Genomic DNA, 23,226 nt, shown 5'->3' with positions numbered 1-23,226 from the left:
ATCTCCATATCCCATCCCCTCCCCCCTGATAGCTTTCCCATTCTCTATCCCTCTGGGAGTATGGACTCAGGGTCGTTGTGGGTTGCAGAAGGTGGAAGGTCTGGCTTCTGTAATTGCTTCCCCGCTGAACATGGGTGTTGACTGGTCAATCCATACTCCCAGTCTGCCTCTCTCTTTCCCTAGTAGGGTGGGTCTCTGGGGAAGCTGAGCTCCAGGACACATTGGTGGGGAAGACACAATAAATTTCAATAAATTTAAAGTGGCAGGGAGAAAGGCAGAAAGTGTGGAGCTCTTAAAGCACTATTAAGGGACTGAGTGGTGGTAGTGCAGCGAGTTAAGCACACATGGCACAAAGCGCAATGACCACTGTAAGGATCCTGGTTCGAGCCCCTGGCTCCTCACCTGCAGAGGAATCACTTCACAAGTGATGAAGCAGATCTGCAGGTGTCTATCTTTCTCTCCCCCTCTCTGTCTTCCTCTCCTCTCTCCATTTCTCTCTGTCCTATCCAACAATGACGACATCAATAACAACAACAATAATAGCTACAACAATAAAACAACAAGGGCAACAAAAGGGAAAATAAATAAATAAATAAATAAAATTATAAAAGGCACTATTAGGGAGAATCAGTAATGCCAGAACTGCCTCCCTCCCAACTCATTATATGAGAAAAAACCTCTATTAGGAGACATTATTGGAAACATTGTACTACTTTCAGCAGAACACAAACCTAATATATAGATGTTCAAAAAATGGTGCATAAAAGGACAAGTGGGTCATCAGAAAACACTACCCTGGCCACTCTTTAAAATATGATTGAAAACTGTGGATTTAACTTGAGTGACTATAATTCACTTTGAGTCTTTAAAAATTCTCTTTTTAGGGGCTAGGAAATAGTTCACCCCGTTGTGTACACACTTTACAACCTGTACAAGGACAAGGACCCAGGTTCAAATCCTTAGCAGCACTTGGAAGTACCATATGTGCTGTGGTGTTTCTTTCCCCCCCCCCTCTGGCCACTCCCTCTGTCAGTATCTAAAAATTTTAAGAGCAGAGTTCACTGGAAGTACCACACAAAGTGATAAACACTAACCAAATAGGAGTAAAAAAGATGACCAGCATGTCCCATGAACTACAATAATATACAGACTGCAGTAGCTACTTTACTCATTGTGTAAATACATCAAGAACAATAATTTTAATGGGATAAATAATAATAACAATGACCTGTCAATGCCCATGCTCAGCAGAAAAGCAGCTACAGAAGCCAGAATTACCTTGAGCCATGCTCTCAGCGGGGGAGAAGTGATAGGAGGAAGATAAGAGGGCTCTGCACTCCAGCTCCATCAGCACCCAGAGAGAGAAGGAAAAGGAGAGGGACACATGGAGGTGGTCATGATGTCACGAGTGGCTTAGAGGGGAAGAGAGGAGTGAATCAGAAAAAGAAGGGGCAGCTATGTGTACATGCGGACAGACAGTGGTAGAGAAGATGGTTGGCCCATGTCTACAACCTTAGGGGGACTGTGGAGGACTGCAACGGGGAGAGTGAAGATTCAGAATCTGGTGGTGGGAATTGGATTCAAACCCCTTTCAACATGTAATTTCTGTTAATATAAAAATAAAATAAACACTTAGATTCAAAAGAGTAAAGGCTTCATATATAACATGTATTCAAACAAAATGACATAAGCTCTGAAAAGAGGCAGGTTTTAATGTTTAGGTAAAAAAATTAAATATAGGGGCCAGGTGGTGGCGCACCTGGCTGAGCACATGTTACAGTGTACAAAGACTCAGGTTCAAGCCCCCAGTCCCCACCTGCAGAGGGAAAGCTTTGTGAGTGGTGAAGCAGGGCTGCAGGTGTCTCTTTGTCTTTCTCTCTCTCTCTCTCTCTCTGTATATATATATATATATATATATATATATATATATATATATATATATATATATCTCCCCCTTCCTTCTCAATTTCTGACTGTCTCTATCCAATAAATAAAGATAACTTAATAAAAAATGAAATATAAATATGGTGGGTTATAATTGTGAGAACTGATTTTCAAATACATATTTTGAGAAGAATATCCAGAATAATATACTAAATCACTACATATCAAAGTATTTGAGGAATAGACTATCTGTTTCATTTTGTGATTTGAGAACTAATCAAAATATATACCCTATCTAAAATATTAAGAATAAAATGTTTAAATGTATAATAATAGATCTTAGGCTTGGAACTATATAACATTAAGTCTAGAATAATTCAGCTGAGTGACTATGGCTTCATATATAAAAGAAATGATAATTACTGCAATAAAAATAGACAGTGGCCTGGATGATGGTGCAGTGATTAAAGCATTGGGCTCCCAAGTCTGAGGTCCTGCATTCAATCCCCACCATCACATGTGCCCAAGTGAACCTCTGCACAGCATCTGGAATATGTCTGAAATGCACCATGTATGAGTATCCAAAACATTTCTTAGTAAGTGCTTGATTGCTATAGGTTCCAGTACCAATTCCAATGTGCCGGCTCAGTTCTTATTTGAGATAACAGGATGCTTAGCAGGCTAAAGTGTGGTCCTGTGACTGTACCCTCCTGACCAGTTCAGGTGCCAGTTACAAAATCAAGTTGGTGCCCGTGATTCTTACTGACTGGCTATAAATCAGAGGTTCCCCTGACTTCCTCCTTGGGTTCTATTAATTGAATAAACATTTTGTTTACTAGGTTACTTGTTTATTACAAATGTTACTTTTAATTTATTTTATTTCTAATAAACCAATAACAGCCAAGTGGAAAATGTGCACGGGCAAGAAATGTGGGCAGAGGGAAGCAGTTTGTATACCATCTCTAGGCTCCTATTGCAATGTTATCATCCCACAACTTCTCTGACTACAAGGCTTTTAAGTTTTTCAGCGAGCTTAATCATGTGGACATGAATGATTAACTCACTGGATTCAACCTCCAGCCCATTTCCCCTCTCTGGAGGCTGAGAGTGGGAATGAAATTTCCAACCCTCTTACCACTAGGTTCCTCTAGCAACCACGCCCCCTCTTTAGGTCACCCTGGGACTTTCCAAGGTTCATTTCTGTTATAAAAGACATCTTTATTCCTCTTAACATTAGAAATTTCCAAGGAGTTTAGAATGAGGTGCCTGAAAAGTTGGTTGAGAACAAAAATTTATTCCTTATAAATCATAGCACTGCAGTTATTATCCTGTATGTTCATGTTATTTACATGTGCTTAAATGTTGACAAATGTATTTACAGTCATTTTTTTTCTTTCTCCATTGTTTTGTTTACGGCCCTGTATGGCCTTTTTGCTTGCTCATGGTTAATGCATTTTATCAAAAGTAAGCTGCCCTCAGTTATAATATCTACTTTTCTTCTGTGAAGCACTAAGGGGGGAAAAGCTGCCAATTTTGAGACGTCACTGATTACATGACCCATCTTAATTTCTTATTTTTAATTTTATTTTTATTTTTTATTTGATAGGACAGATTAGTGAGGGGGGAGGAGAGATACCTGCAGCACTGCTCTACCACTAGTGAAGCGTTTTCCCCTGCAGGTGGGGCTGGGGGGCTTAAACCTGGGTCCTTGGGCTTAGTAATGTGTGTGCTCCATCAGGTGTGCCATCCATCACTCAGTCCCTTTATTTTTGAGGCTTTTTGGTAATTACTGGCAAATCTGGGGGTGTGAATTTTATATTGGGTAGCATAGAAGTGCCACAAACTATTATAAAAAATATACTGGGTCAAACACAAACTGTAAGTGGAAAAGTATTAAGAATAAAAGGCTTTATTTTAAAAAAAAAAAAAAAAAAAAAGGCTGCTTGGGGCTGGGGAGACAGTATAATGATTATACAAAAGACTTTGATGCTTGAGGCTCTGAAGTCCCAGGTTCAATCCCCAGCACCACCATAACCCAGAGCTAAACAGTGCTCTGGTAAATAATTCTCCTTAAAAAAAAAAAAAAAAAGCTAAGAATAATTAAGTGGTTTCTTGCACACAACTGTATGGATATGCCATAATTCTGCAAGTTTCCTGTTTTTTAAACTGCCTGGAATTTTTTGGTTGTAAGAAACAATGTCAATCCAGCCTAAGTGTAAGAGGTTTGTTAGCACACAGATGCAGGATAGCTCACTAAATGAGGCTTGTGAAGCAGGTGGACATGGATGGAACTAGAACTGGTATCATCCCGGCATGTCTTCGTGATGAAGGCTTTCTTTCCATACCCAAAGCCTAACCCCAACACTTCCATTTCCCAATTAAGGCTTTCTTTCCATACCCAAAAAGCCTAACCCCAACACTTCCATTTATTTCCCAATTAAAGAAAAAAAGTTCTGGTATGGTGGGAGTAGATAGCATAATGGTTATACAAAGAGACTCTCATGCCTGAGGCTCCAAAGTCCAAGGTTCAATTCCCTGCACCTTCATAAGCCAGAGCTCTGGTTAAAAAAAAAAAAAAAAAAAAAAAGGAAGAAAAGAGAAAAATGGTGTTGTAAATCTCCAGTACTACATAAAAAAAAAAAAAAAAAAAAGTCTTGGTAATGATTTCTATTGGCCTGATTTAAAAACATATTTTCACCCCTGGATTAATCGTATGACCAGCACAGCAGTGCTGGACCTGACCTAAGCATTCTCTCTCACACCTGGGTGTTGGGTACTATGTATTTCTAGAAGAATCTGCAAATACAAGCTGGGAGACGGTACACCTGGTTGGGTACACATGTTATAATGGACAAGGCCTAGGGCTCAAACCCCAGATGCCCACTTTGGGGGGGGCAGTTTCGTGAGCAGTGAAGCAGTACTGCAGGTATCTCTATTTCTCCCTTCCCTCTCGATTGGGAGGTGAGAGGTAGATGAGTACACTATAGGCAAAAACAGCATCTACTAATATTACAGTGGACATTAGTTTGTTTCCAGTTTTCCCCTGTATTTCCAGCAAACTATTTTTGTCTTCACATCAGGTAGACCTCCCTACATAAGACTATTGGTTGAACTTACTATAAGACCTTAAAGTTCCATTCTGTAGTGAGAATAGGTTCTTTTTATATATTCTATGTTTTGCTATTGAAAATAAGAATTTGTAGAGTCTTCAAACTGTAAACTAGAAATATAAAAAATGTAATTAAAAATAGTTTGGAAGCACTAAAGGAATGATAATGTAATACAGTTTAGGTTTTTTTTAAGTAATATATGCTCTTAATGTGTAGGTGATATTATAGATTTAAACAGTCATAAGCATATAATTAAACTGAAACACTGAATTGATTTGATGATGGAATGTATGACATTTTGCTATCTCTTTTGTAGCCTATGATGTTTTGATTCAGAGTAATGTAAGTTCAGTGGACTTGTGACTGGCTGTCACACAGTGACAGATTTCTGATTTTTAAAATATGTCATTGCTATAAATCACTAGTTTGCTAGATTGAACTAGCGGGCGATTAAAGAACATGGCAATATTTACTGTAGATAAATGCAAATTTAAAAAGGCTATGTGTATGAAGGTTTAAATGATTTATTAGCCTTCAGTGCACACATGAATCTCAAGTTATGTAATGGGTTTAGAAAATTTCATTTCCTGTTTGAAGGTTCCTATTTGCATATTCTATAATGCAAGTGTTTGATCTGAGTCAATAGGATATATAGTTAAGCTGTGTGATCAACAGATATTTAATCTTCTTTTTATATATTATATGGCAACACTTTTTTTTACATATGGAGAAAGTGATTAAATATACCTAGATTCCCCTCCCACCCCTTTTTCGATGGGGAAGGGTGGGGGGAGTTAAAGAAACTGGGATAATAGGAATGGGGAAGGGTGGGGGGAGTTAAAGAAACTGGGATAATAGGAATGGGGAAGGGTGGGGGGAGTTAAAGAAACTGGGATAATAGGAATGGGGAAGGGTGGGGGGAGTTAAAGAAACTGGGATAATAGGAATGGGGAAGGGTGGGGGGAGTTAAAGAAACTGGGATAATAGGAATGGGAAAGGGTGAGGGGAGTTAAAGAAACTGGGATAATAGGAATTTCAGGTGTTTTCTCAATTTGTGCTCGTGAGTCTCCTTCCCCTTTCATTTAGGTCTCGTTTCCTACCAATGAATGATTCATCTAGGTCAATATGTTTTTCTTCCCAACCTGAAACAATCAGTAGAAGTTAATCCAATGACAAAGTCAGACCTCACATAGTTATTTAAAAAAAATAAATAGCCAGGGACCTGGTGGTGGTGCACCTGGTTGAGCACACACATTACAGTGCATAAGGCACTGGGTTCAAACCCCCAGTGCCCCCTACTTACAGGGGAAGCTTCATGAGTGGTGAAAAAGTGCCATTGGTCTCTCTCTCCCACCTCCCTTTCAATTTATTGATCTCAATTTAAAATAAATAAATAGGGGGCTGGCCGGTGGTGCAGTGGGTTAAGCGCACATGGCGTGAAGCCCAAAGAACAGCATAAGGATCCCCTGGCTCCCCACCGGCAAGGGGGTCGCTTCACAGATGAAGCAGGTCTGCAGGTGTCTATCTCTCCCCGTCTTCCCCTCCTCTATTTCTCTCTGTCCTATACAAGCACAGCAATAGTAACAACAACGATAAACAAGGACAACAAAAAGGAAACGACAGCCTCTAGGAGCAGTGGATTTGTAGTGCAGACACCGAGTCCCAGCAATAACCCTGGAGGCAAAAATAAAATAAAATAAAATAAAATAAAATAAAATAAAATAAATAACCAGGATGGCAAAATAGCTCACTTGGATACTGCACTTGCTTTGTCATGGGCATGACCCCAGGTCTGAGCTGGCCCCACCGCACTTGAGGAAACTGTGGTTGGTATTTGTGTGGGTGTGTCCCCCCCCCTTTTTTTGGTGCCACCAGGGTTTTCACTGGGGTTCAGTGCTAGCACTTTGTATCCACTGCTCCCAATGGCCATTGCCACCCACCCCCACTTCTCTTCCTTTCTATTTTTATTTGACAAGACAAAGAGATACTGAGAGGGCAGGGGAGATGGTAAAGGAGAAAGACAGACACCTGAAGACCTGCTCCACCACTTGTGAAGTGTCCCCCCTGCAGATGAGGAGCAGGAACTCAAACCTGGGGCTTTATACTTGGTGACGCAGGTGCCTAACTGGTTGCCCACTGCTCCCTCCCCCCCCCTTTTTTTTTAACTAAAATAAGCCTGGAGCAGTGAAGCCCCAGTGATGACCAAAAGAAATTATTTTCCATCTCTATATTTTGAGGTAATTTTCTATTTACATGCAATTTTAAGAATAATGCAGGTAGAAACAGTTTTATGGTAAAGGGCTTGCTTTACACAACTGAGGCCCTGAGTTCTATCCCTATCACTGACTGAATTAAATAAACGCAAAATGAGTAGATGGAAGCGAAGAACAGAGCAGGCACTAGGAAAGCAACAGAATGGTGAGTGACTTAACACAGCAATGGTGGATTTTGCTGCTCAGTAAAGGGCTTGTTAAGCTCGTATCAAAACACAGAGCTCAAGTAATTTACACCAAAAACACCAAACAAGGGTGGAGATGCCCCAGCTGCTGGTGAAAGATGCATGAACAAGTAGCACCTGCTGTACTTTTTTTTTTAACTTTTTTTTTCCTTAAGAATTTCTTTATTCATGAGAAAGATAGGAGAGAGAAAGAATCAGCCATCACTGGTACATGTGCTGCCGGGATTGAACTAGAGACCTCATGGTTGAGAATCCACTGCATTATCCACTGCGCCACCTCCTGGACCACCCTACTATACATTTTGAAAAATAAATTGAAAAATAAAAAAACTACCAAAAAAAAAAAAAAGAAACAGTGAGTGAAACTCAAAAGTGGGTTTTTTAATAGATAACCAAAACTGACAACCTTTAGCTACAATTAAAAAAAGAAAAGAATGAAAAAAATAAAAAATGAAAGGTTACAACTAATACCTCAGAAATACAAAGAATCTTAAGAGACTACTAAGAATAACTATATTAGCACAAACTGAGTAACACAGAAGGAATAGTCATTTCTTAGAAACAGGGTAAGGGAAGATAGACTGTTATGCAAAAAACTTCAGTGCCTGAGACTCTGAGGTTCAATCCCCACCACCACAAGGCAGAGCTGAACAGTGCTCTGATAAAAACAATTAAAATGAAATTCTTAGAAACAGCCAAACTACCAAGACTACATTATGAATAAGAAAGTCAAACAGACCCCATAAAAGGTAAGATATTGTGTTATTAAAGAAACTAAACAAAAAAATGCCCAGAGTCAAATGACTTCACTTCCCACAAAGTATTCAAAGAATATTAATCCTTCTAAAATTCTTACATAAACTGGAGAGTTAAAGGGGGAAAGTTGTTTTTTTATTTAAATTCAATATAATTTTTTCATTTTTATGAATAAAAATTTTTCAAATATTTATTTATGACAGAGACAGAACTCGAATGGGAAGGGAAGACAGAGATGGAGAGAGGCACCTGCGGCAATGAAGCTGCCACTCATGAAGCTTCCCCCGGACTGGTGGAGATCAGGGGCTTGAACCCCCAAGTTCTTTCAAACTGTAATGTGTGTGCTTAGCCAGGTGTACCACCATCCAGCCCTCTTCAGTATCATTTTCATTGAAAAATGTTGATTTAAAGGGCTATTGTTGCTATGAGGGTACAATTTCACACCCCAAGGTAGACATCACTATATCTCAACCTTCACTCAACTTTTTTTTTTTTGCCTCCAGGGTTATCGCTGGGGCTCAGTGTCTGCACTACGAATCCACTGCTGCTAGAGGCTATTTTTCCCCCTTTTGTTGCCCTTGTTTATCGTTGTTGTTACTACTATTGTTGTCATTGTTCTTGACTAGGACAGAGAGAAACTGAGAGGAGCGGAAGAGAAAGATAGACCTGCTCCACCACCTGTGAAGCGACTCCCCTGAAGGTGGGGGGCCGGGGGCTCGAACCGCTTCCACCGCTCCTTGAGCTTTGCGCCACACGCGCTTAACCCGCGGTGCTACCGCCCGACTCTTCACCCAACTTATTTATAACACTTTCCAAACTGATTTTACAAGGTTAGTACCGCCCTAATACCAAAGCTGGACATGGGCACTATAAGAAAAGAATATTATGGGTCAAGATCCCTTATGAATACAGATGCAGAAATACTCAAATACTGAAACTGAATTCAGCAGCACTTTAACAGGATCAAACATCACTGTCAAGTAAGATTTACCCCTGGGAGCTTCTGAGAAGGACGTGTCAGGCTTTATTTTCAAAACCTCCAGCCACCCTATGAGGCTGTTCCTATTACTCCCATTTTACAGATAGAGACACTTGATCCGAAAGAGTATATGGCTTCCCCAAGGTCAGAAGCAGAAGTGGGGAGTCAGGCGGTAGTGCAGCAGATTATGCGCACGTGGCCCAAGGCTCAAGGTCCTGCGTAAGGATCGCGGTTCAAGCTCCTGGCTTCCCACCTGCAGGGGGGGTCTGCTTCGAAGCGGTGAAGCAGGTCTGCAGGTGTCTATCTTCCCCCCACACACCCCGTCTTACCCTCCTCTATCCATTTCTCTCTGTCCTATCCAACATCAACAACAACAATAATAACTACAACAATAAAACAATGGCAACAAAAAGGGAATACATTTTTTAAAAAAGCAGAAGTGGGGGGAGTCAGCGGTCGCGCAGTAGCGCCCGTGGAGGGAAGCACAAGAACCAGCATAAGGATCCTGATTCAAACCCCTGGCTCCCCACCTGCAGGGGAGTCGCTTCACAGGCGGTGAAGCAGGTCTGTGGTGTTTTTCTCTCCCCATCTTCCCCTCGTCTCTCCATTTCTCTCTGTCCTATCTAACAACGACAACATCAATAACAACAACAATCATAACTACAACAATAAAACAAGGGCAACAAAAGAGAAAATAATTTTTAATAAAGCAGAAGTGACAGAAATATAATTGAAGTGTACCTGATTCTTTTAAAAATATTTTTATTATTTATTTATTAATGAGAAACATACGAGGAGAGAAAAGAAGAACCAGACATCACTATGGTACATGTGCTGCCAGAAACTGAACTCAGGACCTCATGCTTTAGAGTCTAATGTTTTATCCATTGTGCCACCTCCCGGACCACAAACTGTGCCTGATTCTATGCAAAGTAAAATAAGTCATAACAAAACAAAAGCTAGCTCTACAGTTTACAGCATATTTTCAAAGCATGCTCGCTCCATTTTTTCACCAGCGTCTTGTGTCTGCACCATACACTGAACAGCACCCCTGGGTCAACCTTTTATTTTACAGCAAGAGGTGAGGCAGAGAGAGAAAGAATGAGAAAAAGAGGAGAAGACAGAAGAAGACACTGCAGCACCACTCCACCATCCATGGGCTCCCTCACTAGCCCTGGCCAGAGAATCCCCATGTGCTGCTGAGGCACAAACCCCAAGTCTCCTGCAGTCTTTACTGGGTAAGATAGTCCCCATCTCTCACTGTATCCTGGTTCCAGCCCCCCTCCTTCACCCCTCTCCCTCCCCACCTGCAGGGAGGTCATTTCCCTTGCAGTGAAGCAGGAGTGCAGGTGTCTATCTTTCTCTGTCCCCCTTCTCTCTCAATTTCTCTCCATCTTATCCAACAACAGCCACCAACACAACAACAATGGTTAAAATGGCCACCAGGAGCAGTGGATTCCTAGGGTAGGCACCGAGCCCCAGTGATAATCCTGGAGGTAAAATAAAACAATAAAATAAAATAAAGTAAAATAAAATAAAAATAAAATAAAATGCAGGCATTATGCATGAAAAAACTAAGACTAATAATTTTTGCTAGCTTCTCTTGCTCCTTGTGTAAAATTAAAGTAACCAAATGGAATATACTAACTTGTGTAACTGATACCCAACAATGTAGTTATTTCCTACCTGAAATTTCATCCGAAGCAATATAGACTCACCCAAGAGCCTCAGTGTCACATTCACTCTGGATTCAGATTACATGAACTCATTTTTTGTAAAGTAATAGTTTGTTCAAGTATCTTCTGACAGTGTTAGAAAGAATGACAAACTCAGGATAGAAATTATAATTTTTTAAAAATTGGTAACAGCCAGTCTTGTTAATTAACAAGTCTAGTCTTTCCGTTTTACACTAATACCTCAAAAGAAGCACAATTCAGTCAGTACTTTGTAATGTAAAATCAAAGTGTTAAAGTAACCTTTTCTCAGAATTGATGTTCCATAAGATAAAAAGATGTCTGAATTATAATGGCTGTGAATTTTTCAAGTTTTCTTTCTTAAAAAAAAAACAAAACTATATGTAAGCATAGAATCTTCCACTACAGAATTCTCACAAGGGCTGGCAAAAGTTCGCCTAGATAGTGCTTGCTTCATTAAATGTGAAGTCCAGGTTTGAGCCCCACCCCCTAGAGCACTGGGGGGGCTCTCCCTAACTGAAAAAGAAATAATCCAGACCATGGAAATTTCTATAGGATAGATGACCCAAATGCTACATAAAAGTAGGTAGCAAGAAAAGGGACTAGGGAGTGTAAGCTTTGTAATACAGTGCATACTTTGCAAACAATAATATTCTAGGTTCAATCCCTGCCAAGAGAGAAAGATAGAAAAATAGACATGAGTTAATGTAATCTACAAATTATAAAAAGTTAAGACACTTATAAATCAAACAAAATGTTTATACCCAACTTGGCTCATGATTCAAATCAAGACCATGATATTTAACAATAAAATCTTAAAGAGCAAGAGGGATCAAACCCAAAACCTCAGACAGGAGAAGAACGCACGTTGACATTGGCACTGTGGTTTGATTTTTTTTTCAATCTGACTTTAAAACATACACACTGAAGTACTTAAAAATTAGAGTGAAGGGGGAAACTGCATTACTGAGTTATTATTAGATAGGGTTATACACAGGCTTATTGAGGTATTTAAAGACATCCGAATACTCACAGGAACCTTAGTGGTGCACGTGCAGTGAGTTAGACACGCACACAGATGTGGATGTGAAACTATACACCTGAAATCTTGTGATTTATAAACCAATGTTAAATAAGTATTCATTTTAAAACTGTTTAAAAAGTAAAACACTAAATGCTGTTGACAGCTCAAAGTTCCTGTGTCTTCTAACATTTTAAGATGACATCAAAACAGTAAGGGTCGTATTCTATAAGTTACCTCATACAGTCCTCCAAAAGTAAACTCAAAAGCTCATTATTCTCACAGCCAGTGAAGCCAACCATGCTCTCCTCCCCAGGGACCCCAGTGCAGTGGTTACAAACAGCCTCCTGGGTGATGTCTGCAGGCTGTTGCTTTGCTTGCACAGGTTGTCCTCAGGGACCTTGGAGACAGGCCTTCCCATGCAGCATTCATTTCAAGCGTGACCCTATACGGTCCCCAATCTTAGGCTACACACAGGTATGTGTGATGCCTTTACAAAGTCTCAGGCAGGCGTGGTGACCAGGGTGTATAGTGACTAGGTTATGTCCCTCTGTACCAAGCTGCAGAGCAAGAAACATGTGATGGAGACCCTGTACAGGACCAAGTTCAAGTTCCCCATCATCTCAGCAAGTTGAACATGGATGAATCTGAAGATAGTATGGCTGAAAAGGGCCTCATCCCAGATGGCTGTGAGGTTAAATACATCCCTACATGGTCGCTGGACAAGTGCTGGGTCCTGCACTGCTGAGAGACCCAGAGCTCTGCCACCTTTTCCTTTTCCTTTTTTTTTTAACAGTATAGGTCAGAGAGAAATTGAGATAAAGATAGAACACATGCAGATCTTCACCATTTCTGAAGCAACCCCCTGCAGGTAGGGAGCAGGAGCTAGAACCAGCATCCTTAGGCGAGTCCTTGAGCTTGGTACTATGTGCACTACTGCCCCAACCTCCATCAAAGATTTATAATGACTCTATCTCATCACAAGTATTATGTAATGATAGGGGATGCAACTCATAGGTATCTTGCACTCTCCATATATATTAAGTGGCCCTGGATTCAATCTCCAGCATATATATATATATATATATAATTTAAAATAAGTAATATGGTGGCCAGGAGATAACTCACCTAATAGGATGAGGCCCTGGGTCCAAACCTTAGCACCATGTGGGAGTACCACAGTCAGCACCAGGCGAGCTCTAAAGATGGTGAAACAGTGTGTGTCTTGCCGCCCGCCACTCTTACTCCCCCCTTTCCTTCCTTCTCTCTATATAATGAAACAAAAATGGGTAGGGAGGCCATTCAGCAGTGGTACAGTGCACATATGCAAAGCTCTAGATTAATTCTCCAGCACCAAATAGTATGTTGAAATTCACTTACTTTTTTTTGGGGGGAGGGGTACCAAAAAGAAAGAAAGAAAGAAAGAAAGAAAGAAAGAAAGAAAGAAAGAAAGAAAGAAAGAAAGGAGGGGGGAAAATGTGCCAAAGTAAATTTAAAATGCATTCTATTATCAGTCAGATTCTGTAAGGATGTCACACATACCATAAATCTCATTAGGACCATCCCACACAATGAGGAAAACAGTGTAATTTGTTGTGACTCATTAAGAAAATGAGTATCAACCAGGGTGGCCTGGGAGGCGGCACAATGGATGAAGCATTGGACTTTCAAGCATGAGGTGCTGAGTTCAATCCCAGGCAGCATATGTACTGAAGTAATGTCTGGTTCTTTCTCTCCTATCTTTCTCACTGATAAATAAATAAAATCTTTAGAAAAAGAAAGAAGAAGAAAATAAAAGAAAGAAAATGCGTATATCAGGGGCCAGGAGATGGTATGGAGCACTATCAAAGGAGCGAAGTTCCATAAATGATGAAGCAGTGCTGCCATCCTCCTCTGTCCCCACCCCCCGTATGCCCAATCCAAATGTTCAACAGCAAGTGGTTATGGAAGCGTCAATACCTATTGTCACTGGGGAAAGAAAAAAAAAAAAAAAGATGTTTCCATTTCCAGCAAGCATATGGTTAAGCAAAAAGACTTTCATGACTGAGGCTCCAAAATCCCAGGTTCAGTTCCCCCTACATCACTTTAAGTCACGGTTGAGCAGTACTCTGTGGTTTGGGGGGCATGTTTGGGGGCCGGACAGTGGTACACTTGGTAGAAGGTACATGTTACAATGTGCAAAGGAGCAGGTTCAAAGCCCCGGATCCCCCACCTGCATGGTGGATGGTTCACAAATGGTGAAGCAATGCTGCAGGTGTCTTTCTCTTTCCCTCTTAATCTCCGCCTTTCCTCTGAATTTGTCTCTATCCAAAATAAATATAAAATGTTCCCTTTTCTCCACATTCTTTCCAACACAGGTTTCTTTCCTTTTTAGGTATTTCACAGATACCAAGCAATATCTCATTATTTTGATCTGAATTTCCCTAATACTAAGAGATGGTGGACACCTTTCTAAGTGTCTGTTGTCACCTATGCCTTTTTTTAATTCAACTATATATACATATTTTTGAGGGGTTAATCTATATGCCTTCTTTAGAAAGTAGCTATTTAAACCAGTCAATTCTGTGTGCTTATGTTAAGTCAGGAACAAATGAATACATGTTTTCACAACCCCAGGGCTGCTTTCTCTTTCAGATAAGGACAGAGAGACATCACAGCACCAGAAACATCCTGTCCACAGTGCGCCACACCACCTCCATGTGACGCAGGCCTTGAACCAGGCTGCATGCTGGTAAGGCATGTGCCCCTCCTCCAGACCCAAAGATTAAGAAATAAAAAAGTGAAAAATGATTAATCTAGGCAGAATTCATATCCTTCATCCCACTTTGGCAGTCCTTCCTATCAGTACCACTGACTTTTTTTTATTAACACTAATTCATTTTTAGATTTTGTAATATTTTATTTTTTATTTTATTTATTTATTTATTCCCTTTTGTTGCCCTTGTTGTTTTATTGTTGTAGTTATTATTGTTGTTGTCATCGTTGTTGGATAGGACAGAGAGAAATGGAGAGAGGAGGGGAAGACAGAGAGGGGGAGAGAAAGACAGACACCTGCAGACCTGCTTCACTGCCTGTGAAGCGACTCCCCTGCAGGTGGGGAGCCGGGGGCTCGAACCGGGATCCTTATGCTGGTCCTTGTGCTTTGCGCCACCTGCGCTTAACCCGCTGCGCTACAGCCCGACTCCCTATATTTTATTTTTTTAATGGAGAGAGAGAAAGCACTGCTCAGCTCTGGTTTATGGTGGTGCTGGGGATTGAACCTCAAACCTTAAAGACTAAGGTATAAAAAGTCTTTTGCAAAACCATTATGCTGTCTCCCCAACCCAACATTAATTCATATAAAAGAGAATTTCAATCAAGTAAGCTATGATTTTGAAGACAATGATGGTAGTTATTATAAAGCTATGTGTAGACAAGAAAACATAACTACATGCTATATTTTGTTGATCTGAAGCTCATTATTTTCCTATCTCGGTAGTCTCTAAAACAGAACAAGTTACATTTTATGATTTCTGTTAGCAGTCAGTCCTGTTAAAACCTGGTTGTTATTTCTGGACAATGCAGCCATTCTTGTCAAGAAACCACTTAAATATCATTTGAGAAAGAAATATGTGCCCCGGTTATGTGTCTTTAGAAACTTCCATTAACACCAACTGATAAAATCAAAAAAGCACCGTACTTCAAATTTGAACAATATGTAACAGTGACTTGGAAACAAGCCCCACAGGTGATGAGAAAAAGCTGCACCAGTAACATTTTTGATGCCCAGGAGGCTGATATTGGATAGGTAAACAGATAGCAAGAACTCTGACCCTAAAAGTGATTCAGAAGACTTGGAGTCTTAATATCAAGCAATTTTTAAGGTACCTTAGACAATTATCTTGTTTATAGTTTCCTTTGTAAGTATACATAAAACTAATCTCTAGTTTAAGGAAAAAAATGTCCATTTAAGTCTGAAAGATTGCTTTTAATAAGTACAGAAAAATATTTTTTACTGCTAACAAACCGGTAAGAAGATAAAAATAGATTGACAACTTACTGTAACTAGAAAAATAAAAAACAGGGAGTCGGGCTGTAGTGCAGCGGGTTAAGTGCAGGTGGCGCAAAGCACAGGGACCGGCGTGAGGATCCGGGTTCGAGCCCCCGGCTCCCCACCTGCAGGGGAGTCGCTTCCCAGGCGGTGAAGCAGGTCTGCAGGTGTCTGTCTTTCTCTCCCCCTCTCTGTCTTCCCCTCCTCTCTCCATTTCTCTCTGTCCTATCCAACAACTACGACAATAATAATAACTACAACAATAAAAAACAACAAGGGCAACAAAAGGGAATAAATAAAATAAATATTTTTAAAAAAAAAGAAAGAAAAATAAAAAACAAAAGAGAGAGTAAAAGAAACAGTAAGAATAAACTTAGTAAGAAACATATGGGGACTATGAGATTATAAGACAGTCCACATGCTAGAGTTTAAATGGCTGGAGAGGGGAATAGGGAGTTTTTATACAAAAAAATTTCATGCCTGAGGCCTTAAGGATACAGGTTCAATCCCTGGCACCACCATAAGCCAGACCAAAGCAGTGCTCTGGTTTAATAAATAAATAAACAAATAAGTACATAAATGGATTGGAGACAGCAGTCACTGCTGGTGTCACAAGTGTGAGATCTTCTTCTCATTCCTTGGTGCCACATTAGAAACAAAGAAAAGGCACTCCAAAGGGCAGCCAATCAGGTGGCACAGAGGTAGTATGCAGGACATGCAGGTGTGAGGTCTCCAATTTGATGCCCAGCACAACACATGGATACTCTCGATCACTCTCTCCTTAGTTAAGTCTTAATCTGAAAGAACAGATCCATACACGAACTATCTTTCTTGAGAAGAACAAAAGTAGATTTGATGAAGCAATGAAAGACAACTCATGTGGAATCTACAGAACTGATACACAGGAACTTGCAAGAGTGTGTGTGTGGGGGGGGAGCATCCGGTAGAGCAGACATGCTACAATACTCAAGGACCTAGGTTCAAATGCCCAGGCCCCACCCGTAGAGAGGAAGTTTCACAAGTTGCGGAGTAGGGCTGCAGACGTCTGTCTCCACTCCCCCTCTACCTCCCTGCTCCTCAATTTCTGTCTCAATACAATAAATAAATAAAATATTAAAACAAAATAGAAGCAAACAAACTAAGATTTCATGAGAACTATGGTGGTTATCTTTGGGAAGTAGAGTATGGGGACACAGAATTTTGGTGATAGGTATGGAGTGGAACTACACACTGTAATCTTACAATCTTGTAATGTACTGTTAGCCACAAATAAAATATTTTAAGTAGACCTGATAATGGAAAGCTGCTCTGTGTTCTAAGTCAAAATGTCTCAATTACAATTAGATGCCAGTTCCACCTAAGATATTTGACAAATGCAGTATGTTTCCAAAAAAAGTATCAATAACGGGCAGAAGTGAGTCACAAGTAGAAGACATGTCTTGAATGGGTGAAACCCTGGTTTTGTTGCCCAGCACTGCACAAGGACAAAAGGACAAAACAAATGTAACACCCAAAATGGTGGGAAAGCATGTCTAAAAAAAATTTAAAAGAAAACTTTACAAGGGACAGGGACTTTACAAGAGAACTGGACATACTGATACTAATGTTACTAAGGAAAAATAAATTCATAAGAATTAGAAAAACATTAAAAAGAGCTATGAAGATAGCATTTTACCACCACAATATATTACAGTGTACTACACAGGCACACAGTTCACCATGTCCAAGGACCCGGATTCAAGTCCCTTGTCCCCACCTGCAAGCAAGTTTCACAAACAGTGGAGCAGTGCTGCAGGTGTCTTTCTCCCTATCAGCCCTTTCCTTCTCACTTCTCTCAAAGAAAGGACAAGAGACAGAGAGAGAGGGGCAAACACCAGGAGTGGAGCATTGATCACGCATTTATCATACCCCAGTGATAACACAGGTGACAACGTAGCATATATCCAAGTCTCTAAAATCAAACAGTGTGAAACTAAATCCTGAATAAGCAGACTTGTAGAAATGTCTAGCAATGGACCAGCAGAATAAAACACCAAATTCCTAGAAAAGAAAGTGCCCTAAGTCACTGAATTAAAGTTAGTTTTCAGTGTAAGATTAAGAAACCATGTGAAAAACAGAGAAATTTAATCTATTACATAGACCATACAGAGAAGTGGGTCAGAGATATAAAAATAAGCTATGTAAATAATACGTGGGGAAAGGGTGCCATTCTACAGAAGCTAAATTTTGGAGAAATCTTTCTAATTAGTCAATACAATTACAACCAAAAAGAAAAAAAAAAAAAAAAGGATGTTACATTTGAATATATTGAACTTAAAAAAAAAAGTTTCATGGCAGAACACAATAAAACACCTAATAGTAAACTGGGATTAAGTATTTGCAACATAAATCAGAAATAATCCCTTACAGAAAACAAAATGGGGGGGGACCTCTTTTTGAGACCCAGATTCCACACATGCATGTTTTCACTGCTCTGGGACATTTATTTTTTTTCCATCCAGAGACAGTAAGTCAGAGAGAAGAGACACCACAGCACCTCCATGCAGTGCCAGGGCCTGAGTCACACACATGACAAGGGACATGCTCTACCTGGTGATGTCTTCTATGCCCCCACCCCAAAAAAAATGTTTTTGTTCATTTAACATTTATCAGGGTTACAAAGAACCAAAACAACACTCTGGCACAAGTGATGACAGGGACAAAACTCATACCTGAGACTTCAATATCCTATCCACTGTATCACCACCAAATTTTATTATTTATTTTTACTTTTTTATTTTTTATTTTTTTATTTATTTTTGCCACCAGGGTTTTCACTGGAGCTCAGTGCCAGCATTACAAATCCGCCTCTCCTGGCAGCCATTTTTCCTTTTATTATTATTTTCTTTCTTTCTAATATTTACTAGATAGGACAGAGAGAAATTGAGAGAGAAGGGGGAGATATATAGAAGGGGAGAAAAGATTGGCACCTGGAGATCTGCTTCACTACTCATGAAGCATCCCCCCTTCAGGTGGGGATCAGAGGCTCCAATCCAGGTACTTGAGATTGGTAATATGTGCACTTAACCAGGTGCACCACCACCCAGTCCCCAAAACATTCTTAATGACAAAAAAAGATCCAGATTTCTATCTAAAAACGGACAAAATATATAAGCATCCACATGGCTAAAAATGGTCTTTAATTGTAAGATACTGAAAGTCATTCATAGGAGAAATGCTAGTTAAAACTACTGAAATAGGAATTTACACCCAACAGGCTGGCAGAAACATAGAAAGCTTGACAATACAAGCTGTGACTAAACAGCCACCATCATGTATTGCTCATAGGAATGCAAAACAATTCAACCCACATGCAGAGGAACATTTTGTAGTATCTTCAGAACTATAAAAGCACTTGCACATCTGACCAGCTAGTCCACTTCTAGGACCACATCCTAGAATGCAGGGCTATCCTAGATATATCTCCAACCCACATAAGAGTATTTTTAAATGAATTTATTTATTATAGCATAACTTATAAACTATTTAAATAATTCAAGTATATGAAGTTGGTTGAATATAAACAGTGATACACACAAAAGAAAGCTATGAAGTTGTAAAAATTTGCATGAAACTTTTCTAAGAATGGATATAGAGTGAATTCCATGAGAAATTGCTAAGTGAAAGTAACCCGGTTCAAAAAAGAGCATTGGCAGGTGCCAGGTACACAAAGCAGGAAGCAGTCTTTCAACCCTAGCACACTACGCAGGAGGCACGGTAGGAAAAGTCTCACGGGGGCAGGCAATAGCACAGCAGGTTAAGCGCACATGACGCCAAGCACAAGGACTGGAGTACGGATCCTGGTTTGATTCCCAGGCTCCCCACCTGCAATTGGGTTGCTTCACAAGTGATGAAGCAGGTCTGCAGATGTCTTTCTCTCCCCGTATTCCCCTACTCTCTCAATTTCTCTCTGTCCTATCCAACACAACAATAGCAATAACAACAACAAGGGAACAAAAATGGGAAAAACAGCCGCAGGAGCAGTGGAGTCATAGTAACCGGCACCAATCCCCAGAAATAACCCAAGGGGCAAAAAAAGAAAAAAGAGGAAGAAAAAAGTATGACACCTCTTCAAAAAGTCTTGAAGTTTTACCACGTGAGTTAAGCAATCCCACTACCCCAGTGTATAACCCAGTGGAAGCAAGGCCTTCAAGAGATGTCTACATATCCATGTTCCATACTCTACATTCCACAGGATAACATAAACACTTTTTTTTTTAAACCAGAGCAGTGCTTGGCTCTGACTTTATGGTGGTGCTGAAGATTGAACCTGGGACTGCAGAGCCTCAGGGATGTATGCTTTTTTTGTGTAACCATTATGCCATCTCCCCCCTCCTAGTGTAAATACATTTTAATTACTCATAGTCCCTAGAAGGTGGAAATCAAGTAAGTATCCAGCAACGAATGAATGGATAAGGTAAATCTGGAAATGTGGTATACGTGTGTTTAAATATTAAATGTTATTCAGCTTTAAAATGGAGGAAAATGTAGTATGTGGCAATATGAATGAATGTTGAGGACATTAGATACATGAAATAATCCAGCCATAAAAAGCAAGTACTCAAGGTCTGGGAGGTGGCGCAGCAGATAAAGCATTGGACTATCAAGCATGAGGTCCCCAGTTCAATCCCCAACAGTGCATGTACCAGACTGATAATACCATGTACCAGATGCGCCACCACTTGCCCCCCCTTTTTGTTAAGCAAAATAGACATTTATTTTCTGTTTCTCTTTCTCACACAAAAGGTAACATCTGCTTTTTTTCCTAAATGTTTTCATTGTAATAAAAATGCATGGCATACATTTGCCATTTTATTTCTTAAATATTCCATAACTTTAATTTTTTAATGATCTTTACTTATTGGATAGAAACAGCCAGAAATTGAGAGGAAGGGGGAGATAGATAGAGACAGAGATATACCTGCAGCTCTGTCACCACCTGTGAGGCGTCCCTGTCGATGGGGGCCAGGGGTTTGAATCCAGGTCCTTACGCATTGTAATGTGTGCTCAACCAGGTGCACCACCACCCGGCTCCCTTTTGCTATTTTAATCCTTAAGTGTACAGTTAAGTGGTATTAAGTACATTCATATTATGCAACTACCACAGCCATCCACCTCTGGAACTATTTATGTGGGAAACCAAAACCCTGAGCCCATTAAACAGTAACCCTTGTCCCTCTGCATTGCATTTCCCCTCCCTGCCTCCCCTAGCAACCTTCGTTCTACTCTGTCCTTATGATTTTGACCAATCTGTGTATCTTCCATAAGTGAAGTCATAAGAATACTTTAAATATATACATATTATATTTATTCATGAGAAAGGCAGGAGAATGTACACAGATATATACACATATATTACAGATATTACAGATATTGCATACACACACTCTCAGTCTTGGCTAGAGCGAGTTGGGTGAGCTGCAAAGACATTCTGACACTTTCCAGTAGGTGGGCCTTCCTGTGTGTGTGGTAATGATGAGACATAGCAATTCTAAAATTTACTTCAGTATTTTAGGACTGAGAAAACGAGATAGCTGTGGTGGCCAGATTTCTCACTGTGAAGGAAATGACATACAATTTGGAGGGTGTGGGGGAGACAAGAAGGACTAGACTTGGAGATATCAGTTTAAACTTGTAAGAACTAACATGAGTATGTGTATATACAGGTATGCATGTACAGTTAAGCATGAATATATGCATGTACATAAACACTGATATATAAATACAAGCTTTGTGTCCTTCCTATTAGTTGAAGGAACCAGAAGCAAAGATACCTTGTTAATAATGAGGACACCAAGTACCAGAACCCAACTCTTAGTCTCTTAGCCCATTTCCCAGAAAAGACTCTAAATTCTTCAGGGAAAGAAAATTTCATCCCAGGGTAATTTTTTTTATTATCTTTTTATGCATTTGATAGAGACCACCAGAAATTGAGAGAAAAAGGGGAGACAGGGAGAGAGACACCTGCAGCACTGCTTCACCATCTGTGAAGCTTTCCCCGTGGAGGTAGGGACTGGGGGCTTGAACCTGGGTCCTTGTACTTTGTAACATGTGTGCTTGTCAACCAGGGGCACCACCACCCAGGACCCCCAGGGTAACTTTAAAAGTAGCATGAAAACATACTATCATGTCAGAATATAAATCCAAAATTGGGAATCAACATAATGAAGGGCAGTAATGAGTTGTAAATTGTTACGGGGGTGGGGGGGGAGGAACCCAAGAATCCATGTCTATAGTTAGTTGATAGATATGGGGCAAAAGTGAGGAGAAGGTCTTTGCTTATGGCAGAATGCCAAGGGCTGGTTGGTGTCTTTCTCCCTCTCTCTCCTCCTCTCTCAAATTTCCCTCTGTCTGGTCAAATAAAATAGGGAAGGAAAAAAAAAAAGCAGCCAGGAGCAGTGGACTTGTAGTGCTGGCACAAAAAAAAAAAAAAAAAGTATTTAGGCAATCCAAAGTAACTCCTGAATGCTAAACCTAGGGAGAATTTTTGCTAAAAAGTAGTATAACAGCATGGTTTTAAGATGTCTCCTCACAGATTGGTTAATTAATAGGGTAAAAACATTTAAATAGCTACAAGTGACATCAGAACACACTGAGGAAGTAATAAAAATTATCTTCACCAAGGTAAGAGATATGAGAACCAAATGAACTGCATGAGACTCCAGATTTTATGTCTGAGAAACATTATCAATCAGTTATGTAGAATTCTAGGAATTCATAACTAAAACCTAGTCATGAACAAGTATCAGGAAACCTAAAATAACAGACTACTGAAAGGGCTATTCTTAATCTGACTTCATAAAAAAATGAAGAAGGCAATGGAAATTTCCCACACTAAAAGATTCTAACCAGATGAAAAGGGAACACAGGAACCTTGGTTCTGTGAGTGGTGAGTTGTGTACACACACACACACACACACACACACACACGCGCAAAAGTATATACCCTTGGGGCCAGACAGTGCACACCTTACCATGTACAAGGATCCAGAAGCAAGCCCCCTGTCCCGCAAGAGGGAAGCTTCATGGGTGGTGGAGCAGTGCTGCAGTTCTCTCTCCTCTCCTCTCCACCCCCCTCCACTCTACTTCTGTCTCTATAAAAAGACAGAAAGACAAAAAAGGCAGGCAGACAGACAGAGGAGAGAAAGACAGGGAAATCAGGGTGGGAGAGTGGAAAGGAAGGAAATGATCATGGTCACTGGGAACAGGAGTTGTGCAGAAACCAAACCCCAGTGATAACCCTGGTGGCAAAGAA

The 23,226-nt window shown here is 40.2% G+C and overlaps 1 protein-coding gene and 1 non-coding gene across 4 annotated transcripts in view; one reads left to right on the top strand and one right to left on the bottom strand.

The window, feature by feature from the left end:
• Positions 1-23,226, bottom strand: part of LRBA (LPS responsive beige-like anchor protein) — a 554,160-nt gene that overhangs the window by 499,852 nt on the left and 31,082 nt on the right. The gene's annotated exons all lie outside the window — the stretch shown is intronic.
• Positions 12,182-12,315, top strand: LOC132534798 (small nucleolar RNA SNORA70). Its single transcript, XR_009546497.1, has one exon. It is a non-coding gene; the product is annotated as a small nucleolar RNA SNORA70 (small nucleolar RNA).

This window comes from Erinaceus europaeus, chromosome 19, assembly GCF_950295315.1.
Source record: "Erinaceus europaeus chromosome 19, mEriEur2.1, whole genome shotgun sequence".
Classification (NCBI taxonomy): Eukaryota; Metazoa; Chordata; class Mammalia; order Eulipotyphla; family Erinaceidae; genus Erinaceus; species Erinaceus europaeus.
This window is presented reverse-complemented; position numbering and strand designations above follow the sequence as displayed.